The sequence below is a fragment of the Sinocyclocheilus anshuiensis genome, unplaced genomic scaffold (genome assembly GCF_001515605.1).
Source record: "Sinocyclocheilus anshuiensis isolate Anshui unplaced genomic scaffold, SAMN03320099.WGS_v1.1 scaffold653, whole genome shotgun sequence".
Lineage (NCBI taxonomy): Eukaryota > Metazoa > Chordata > Actinopteri > Cypriniformes > Cyprinidae > Sinocyclocheilus > Sinocyclocheilus anshuiensis.
The window spans coordinates 455,085-463,150 of NW_015540902.1; the positions used below are offsets into that span (position 1 = coordinate 455,085).

Below are 8,066 nucleotides of genomic sequence, written 5' to 3' on the forward strand. Positions count from 1 at the left end.
CAAAATATTAACTTTTCTGTTTGTTTGTTTGTTTGTTTGTTTGTTTTTAATAGTGATTGTTTATGCTTGCTGTTTTCAAGGTGCAAGGATAAGTAAATATTTTAGTGTTTTACCTGTCACTAAATAAAAATTTTATAGAAAATATTCAATATCAAAAATATAATTGAATAGTAAAATATGCAAATACTAAATATCAAAATATGAATATATTAATATAAATATTATTGAAACATAAATGTATTAAGCCAATATGAACACAAGGATAACAAACATTTGTAAGAACTTGTTACATGGTTTGAGCTAGACTTTTTTTTTTTTTTTTTTACCCCTTTGGTGCTCCCACTCCCCCTTTTGCGTCCTGTATCAGAGCCTGTGTTTCTGTGTACCCATGGACAATTTGCAGGGAAACGTCAATAGAATATTCTGTTTATTTTTGTTTACATCAAAGAGGTAAGGAATTTGGGCTCTAAAGGGCAATAAAGCACAAATAAACATTCATTAGACTTAAGTACCCCAACTAGGTTTAAAGTACACTTTCTTCTCCTCACACAGTAAACATTGCAGTCTCCCAGCAGAGTAGAAGAAAAAAAAAAGCTTCTATTTTCCCACAGAATACTATATTCTTTAGCTTATGATGATGAGCTGGCTGTGACTTTAATGTGATGTGCATTCAATGTTAAATATAAAGATAAAAGAATGTTTCTACTATAGCATAAGACTCATTAATGACTGATTTTGATCATGATCTAAGCCATAGCATCTTTTTTCATATTTATGAGAACATCTATAACATTTTCTTTAAATATTTAAATGTATTGTTTCAGATGAGAAGAATACCTATGTAAATGCATTTTTAAATACTGTAATTACATTGGTAATTTTTTAAAACCCGATTATGATGATGATGATTATTATTTACAAACCACTTTTGATCATTTTGGGAAATGTGTAGTTGGCTGCTTACAAGCAGTAAATGTGCCTTTCACTTAAAATGACCAGATCAAGAGAGATCCAGGACTGTCAAGAACGGTGAAAAAGCATTTACATGCAACAAATGAAATGAGCACAGCTGTTATAAATCATCTTGGGTAGAACATGTATCTACTTGAAACTTATGAGTATTATTTGAAGTTAAAAATCAATAGATATGTAAATGCATTTTTAAATACTATAATTACATTGGTAATTTTTTAAAACCCGATTATGATGATGATGATGATGATGATTATTATTTACAAACCACTTTTGATCATTTTGGGAAATGTGTAGTTGGCTGCTTACAAGCAGTAAATGTGCCTTTCACTTAAAATGACCAGATCAAGAGAGATCCAGGACTGTCAAGAACGGTGAAAAAGCATTTACATGCAACAAATGAAATGAGCACAGCTGTTATAAATCATCTTGGGTAGAACATGTATCTACTTGAAACTTATGAGTATTATTTGAAGTTAAAAATCAATAGATTTGTTTTAACTCTGATGTAGTGCTGCATACCAGAGTAAATCTTAGAGTACCCCCGTGGCAATTAAAACCATCACATTTCTTTAAGAAACTGAATTGAAAGGTTGTTGTCTGTAACATTCTTGTTAAATACAGCAGGATATGCCGTTAACTGGTTGAAAGTTTTAAAACTGTATAAATATCTGTATAAATATTTATCACACCATTTGAAATAGGGCTATCGAAAACCTTTGCAAGATTTACAAGGCAGTTATCGCTAATATAAAGCTGGCTATGCATGCAATTAGAAGCTGTGAAATTACAAGAAATCATATTTTCTAATGGAAAAATGATCTCTTGCGGTTTCAGGTGTAGCCTATGTGATAAAAGAAACCATTGTCTCTCGTTCGTGTGCATTTAGTGCCCTCTATTGACTACGGCTTTAAAAAACAAGATATTTAACATTTAAGAATAACTATGCAAACAGTAGCTTTCATGAAAACATTTGATCTCAATTTATTTTTCTTGTAATCACGTTTGACACACGTCAGTGTTTCACCGGGAATATGATTGAATGTGTCAGTCATTCCAGGCATATGCTCTGGATGATATGATATGTAAAGTAATTGTACCTGGAAAATTAATTATGCTGGAAAATCCAAAAAAAAATCACAGACATCAAATATTAGGCCTATACAATATTTTATTTAATTATTGTAAAAATAATAAAAAAAAAACGTACGATTGATGACTGAATGTCAGTGATGATGATATACAGGTGCATCTCAATAAATTAGAATGTCGTGGAAAAGTTCATTTATTTCAGTAATTCAACTTCACAATTTGAGTTGAATTACTGAAATAAATTAACTTTTCCACGACATTCTAATTTATTGAGATGCACCTGTATAGGCTACATGCAGCCTACGAATAGGAGTGTTAAACAAGTTTTTAATTTTTATGACTAGAATCTTAGCGAAGTCTCCAGAAAGTGCATGAAGGTTCCTATAAGCTCCCAGCAATGGGTGGAACTTTCTGTGTTTTCATCCTTTCATTGGTCAGTTCAGCACGAGCTTTCGAGAATTGTTTTAGAACATGTAAGAATGAGACAGACTTCTGTATATAAACTGTAGCATTTGGACCAATCAGACACACCATTTTTCATTAGATTGAACAAATCAATTATTCATTAGATTAACAAATAATCACAGACCCCACCCAATAGACATACTGGGTGCCAGCATGTCTGGGAACAACCCCAGGCCCCTGGTTACCATGCAGTATATTGTCTTTTGTATTGTATACTGTTTTATTCATGCTTATGATTGAACCACTCGTTCATGTAATCTTACCTATATGTAATCGTCTTCTACTATATCTTCTGAAAGGCCCGTGTGAAGAGCCGGTGCGGGCATGCCCAGTGGGCTCCAACACATAGCCTTTCAGTCGGCGGTTCTGTTCTGAGAAGATGAGGATGTGAGCTAGAACGCTTCTGCAACCCTTAAGTCTGAACCAGGCTTTTTGATCCTTGCTACATGCTCTAATGCATTAATACTGTATGAAAGTACCGTGGCCACGAAAATATCCTTTCCTAGAGTTGATATGACCTTACACTGAATGTTCGCTGGACGAACAGATTAGTTGAGGGCAATTTAATTCTGCTACAGTTACTAGTGGCAGCTGATATAAATAATTGTAATTAATCATATTTCCCTTCTGAGCTAATTTGCTACAAAACAGCAGCGCAGGTTGGGAGCATCAGTGTTTCCGCAGGACCAACTACAAATACTGTGTAGAAAAAGAAAGTGACAACTTTTTCTGAGGAAATAAAAATCAAATCTGTTGAAGAAGCTACGGTGCTTCTACTACTACAGCATTTTAAGGTAAGCATATTTTTATTATTCTTGTTTAGTTTCTCTTTATTATTTCGCTAACTATTAAGTGTGTATCTGCTGTTTGTGTCTTAAAGATTAATTAAATCAGTATCCAACACCAATACTGGTTCTCTAAGTCTTTGCGAACACTATTAACATCAATTAGCACTCTAAACAATAATTAACAGTTTTATTTGTGCGTACAGGTATTTAATTAGTCAGTCTCTGTCTAGAACCTTCCTTAGACCTTCCTGTTTCATATTTTAATTTACTAATTTCATATAACTTCATGAATTTTATATTTTTTGCCTACTGCTTTTTTGAACAATGTATAAATGTTTTATTTAATAATACATATTTACATGGTTTCTAATTTCTTATAGTTAGCTGTTAACTACCTGTAAAAAAAGATGTCATCTGCAAAAGGAGTTGCTATTGGAATTGACCTGGGCACCACCTACTCCTGTGTGTGGGTGTTTCAGCATGGAAAAGTGGAGATCATCGCCAATGACCAGGGGAACAGAACAACACCCAGCTATGATGCCTTCACAGACACTGAGAGGCTCATTGGAGATGCAGCTAAAAACCAGGTGGCCATGAACCCCAACAACACCGTGTTTGATGCTAAGAGGCTGATTGGCAGAAAGTTTGATGACCCAGTTGTGCAGTCTGACATGAAGCACTGGTCCTTCCGAGTCGTCAGTGATGGAGTAAAGCCTAAGGTACAGGTTGAGTACAAAGGAGGGACCAAAGGAGACGAATGCTATTATTACAGTTCCTGCATATTTTAATGATTCCCAAAGGCAAGCCACTAAAGACACTGGAGTAATCGCTGGACTGAATGTCCTCAGAATCATCAATGAGCCCACAGCTGCAGCCATTGCCTATGGCCTTGACATAGGCAAAGCTTCAGAGCGCAACGTCCTGATCTTTGACCTGGGAGGAGGCACCTTTGATGTGTCCATCCTGACCATTGAAGATGGCATCTTTGAGGTGAAGGCCACAGCTGGAGACACTCATCTGGGTGGAGAGGACTTTGACAACCGCATGGTGAATCACTTTGTTGAAGAATTCAAGAGGAAACACAAGAAGGACATCAGTCAGAACAAGAAGGCCCTGAGGAGGCTGCGTACAGCATGTGAGCGAGCCAAGAGGACACCCTCGTCCAGCTCTCAGGCCAGCATTGAGATTCACTGTACGAGGGCATTGACTTCTACACGTCCATCACCAGAGCGCGCTTTGAAGAGCTGTGCTCAGACCTCTTCAGAGGAGGAACACTTGAGCCTGTGGAAAAAGCCCTGAGAGACGCTAAGATGGACAAGTCTCAGATTCATGACATTGTGTTGGTTGGTGGATCAACAAGAATTCCAAGGATCCAGAAGCTTCTGCAGGATTTCTTCAATGGCAAAGAACTTAACAAGAGCATCAATCCAGATGAGGCAGTGGCTTATGGTGCTGCGGTCCAAGCCGCCATCCTCATGGGAGACACATGATCAAACGCAATACCACCATCCCCACCAAACGGACCCAGACCTTCACCACCTACTCAGACAGCCAACCCGGTGTCCTGATCCAGGTTTATGAGGGAGAGAGTGCCATGACAAAAGACAACAACCTGCTGGGTAAATTTGAGCTGACAGGAATCCCACCTGCACCACGTGGAGTCCCGCAGATTGAAGTGACCTTTGACATTGATACCAACGCAATCCTAAATGTGTCAGCGGTGGACAAAAGCACTGGAAAAGAGAACAAGATCACCATCACCAATGACAAGGGCAGACTGAGTAAAGAGGAGATTGAGAGGATGGTGCAGGACGCAGACAAATACAAAGCTGAAGATGATCTGCAAAGAGAGAAGATTGCTGCCAAAAACTCTCTGGAGTCTTACGCCTTCAGCTTGAAGAACAGTGTGGAAGATGAGAACCTGAAAGGCAAGATCAGTGAGGATGACAAGAAGAAAGTTATTGAGAAATGTAACAAGGCCATCAGCTGGCTAGAGAACAACCAGCTGGCTGATAAGGAGGAGTATGAACATCAGCTGAAGGAGCTGGAGAAAGTCTGCAACCCAATCATCACCAAGCTATACCAGGGAGGGATGCCAGCTGGAGGCTGTGGAGCTCAGACACGTGGCAGCTCAAGGGCCCGTGCTCAGGGACCCACAATTGAGGAGGTGGATTAAGTATGAGATGGGCAGTGTAATTGATTTTGGTTAGGTTTCTTTGTAATTCCATTTACATAATTTGTTGTTTAATAATTTTTGGACCATTTATTTGGACGTTGTTGTGGACCACTACTGCTGATTTTCTGGTGCATTGTATGCTGCATTCGATTTTTTATTTTTTTTTGGAGAATATTACAATATTGTTCAAAGATTGCAGTTGAGAATTTAAATTTACATTTGAAAGATTGCATATAAAATGTATTTTTGTTAGGTATATCTGTTCTGCTACATGTTATATGAAATGCTAATGTATGCGTGTATAAGACTGCTAATGGTAATGTGTTATCTGCACGTTAAGAAATAAATAGAAAGTGTTCAGCATGCTGACTGTTGAAATGTGGAGTTTTCTGTGTGTGTATTCCAATTGTAGGCATTAATGTTGTGCCATATTCCATATGAAAGTTTTTTTTTCAAGGATCTGAACATTCTCAATAAACTATTAAAAATATAAACAAAATGTTACAAAAGACTGTTTTTTAGATGTTTCTTACTTAATGTTCTCAAATGTGAATGCATGCCTAAAATTGATTGACTCTAAGTTGGCCTAATCTAACTCAACATAGGTTTACTTGATTATTACTTAACAGTGAAATGCATAAAGGCTGTATCTACAGTAACTAATGGATTACATAACATGAAGATAAACTAATTTTACAGATGCCAAAGTGTGGTTACAGCAGTCTGGGTTAAAGAGACAGTAATAAAAACAAACCAAATAGAAACTAATAAAATGAACTAAATACAGTACTAGTAAGTAGTTAAACAGACTCAGCTTATGTTTTTATTCATCTTAAAGGGACAGTCTACCCAAAAAATAAAAACTCTGTGATCATTTACTCATCCTCATGTCATTCCAAACCTGTATGACTTTCTTTTTTGAGTGACGTGACGTGACATGTGGCCAAGTATGGTGACCCATACTCGGAATTAGTGCTCTGCATTTAACCCATCCTAAGTGCACACACACAGCAGTGAACACACACACCGTGAACACACACCCGGAGCAGTGGAACCTAACCAGATATTTTGAGAAATTTCTATGTTTTTGGGAGTCACCAAAACAGTTTGGTTACCAACATTCAGGGTTTAAATTGGTCCGGGGCTGTCCGGGGCTGTGCTCCGTCACATAGACTGTATATTATGCATCTATTGACGGAATAAGGTTGCGCTGTTGAGGCGAGGCTCACACAGCCTCTGCAGGAGAAATCAAAACGCACAACACTAAGAAACTCAGCATTCTGAGGTAAAAATTCAAAATGGAAAGTTTTTATATTTTACGTTTTCACCATTAGGACTGTTTAATAGTTCTATAAACAGTTCAATAAGCAAATACAATAATATTAGGTCACTTACATTTTAGGCGGAAACACAACGCATCTCACAGCAACCAGCCGATTCATTGCTGATTGATTCCGTGTTTTGAAAGAATCGGTTGAATCAAAGTTTCATTAGCCCATGCATAAACAGTTGATGAATCTGCCGTTTGAACAAATCGTTTGAATGAACGACTCAATGACTCACTCATTAAACACTACTGGCACTGGCGTTTTAATTTCGTTGAAAAGTATAATTTCCACCATAATTTCTTGTTTGTATATTCAAAAATATTTAAAAGAATCTCATAATATTATTTAATGCAGTTGTATTTTTCAGTGTAAATGATTTAATTTGATAACGTATAGATAATCACATTATTATAATTGAATTTATAGATCAAAGGTAAGAATTTGAGAATATTGCTTCAGAATAAATCATATTTAATTTATGCATTTAGCAGACGCTTTTATCTAAAGCGACTTCCAGTGCATTCAGGCTATACCCTGGCAGCCATATCACCCTGTAGCCCAAGCCTGGTTGCCCATTGAAGCTAAGCAGGGCTGAGCCTGGTCAGTACCTGGATGGGAGACCTCCTGGGAAAACTAGGTTGCTGCTGGAAGAGGTGTTTTATTATTTTATTATTATAAATTTTTTATACACTGAGCCACAGGAAAAAAAAAAATATATACGTACGTACATACATACATATATATACATATATATACATACATACATACATAAATATATATACATATATACATACATATAAGCTCGATACCATAGAGGACCCCCCCCCCCACATAGCAAATCCCAATTTACATGTAACGGAATTATAATTTAATTTCAAAATAAATGTAACTGTAATCTGTTACAGTTACTGAGAAAAAAAATTGTAATTACCAGTTACACTATAGGGTAACTTGTAATCTATAACCTATTACATTTCCAAAGTATCCTTCCCAACACTGTTCAAAATATAAATTTGGGATGAAATAAAGGTTGCATAAATGAACATTTTTGAACATTCATGATTCATGATTCAAATAAACATTCAAATGTTCATTTTTGGCCAAACTACCCCTTTAAGAGTTTATTGGGAGATTATATACAATAGTTAGATAAATTATAAAAGCAGTATTACAAAAACTTTTAAAGGGGTCATATGATGCGATTTAAATTTTTCCTTTCTCTTTGGAGTGTTACAAGCTGATTGT

General features: G+C 36.4%; 1 pseudogene; it reads left to right on the plus strand.

Annotated features, from left to right (window-relative positions):
- Positions 1-3,724: 3,724 nt before the first annotated feature.
- LOC107689075 (heat shock 70 kDa protein-like) lies at positions 3,725-5,493 on the plus strand (annotated as a pseudogene).
- Positions 5,494-8,066: the final 2,573 nt, after the last annotated feature.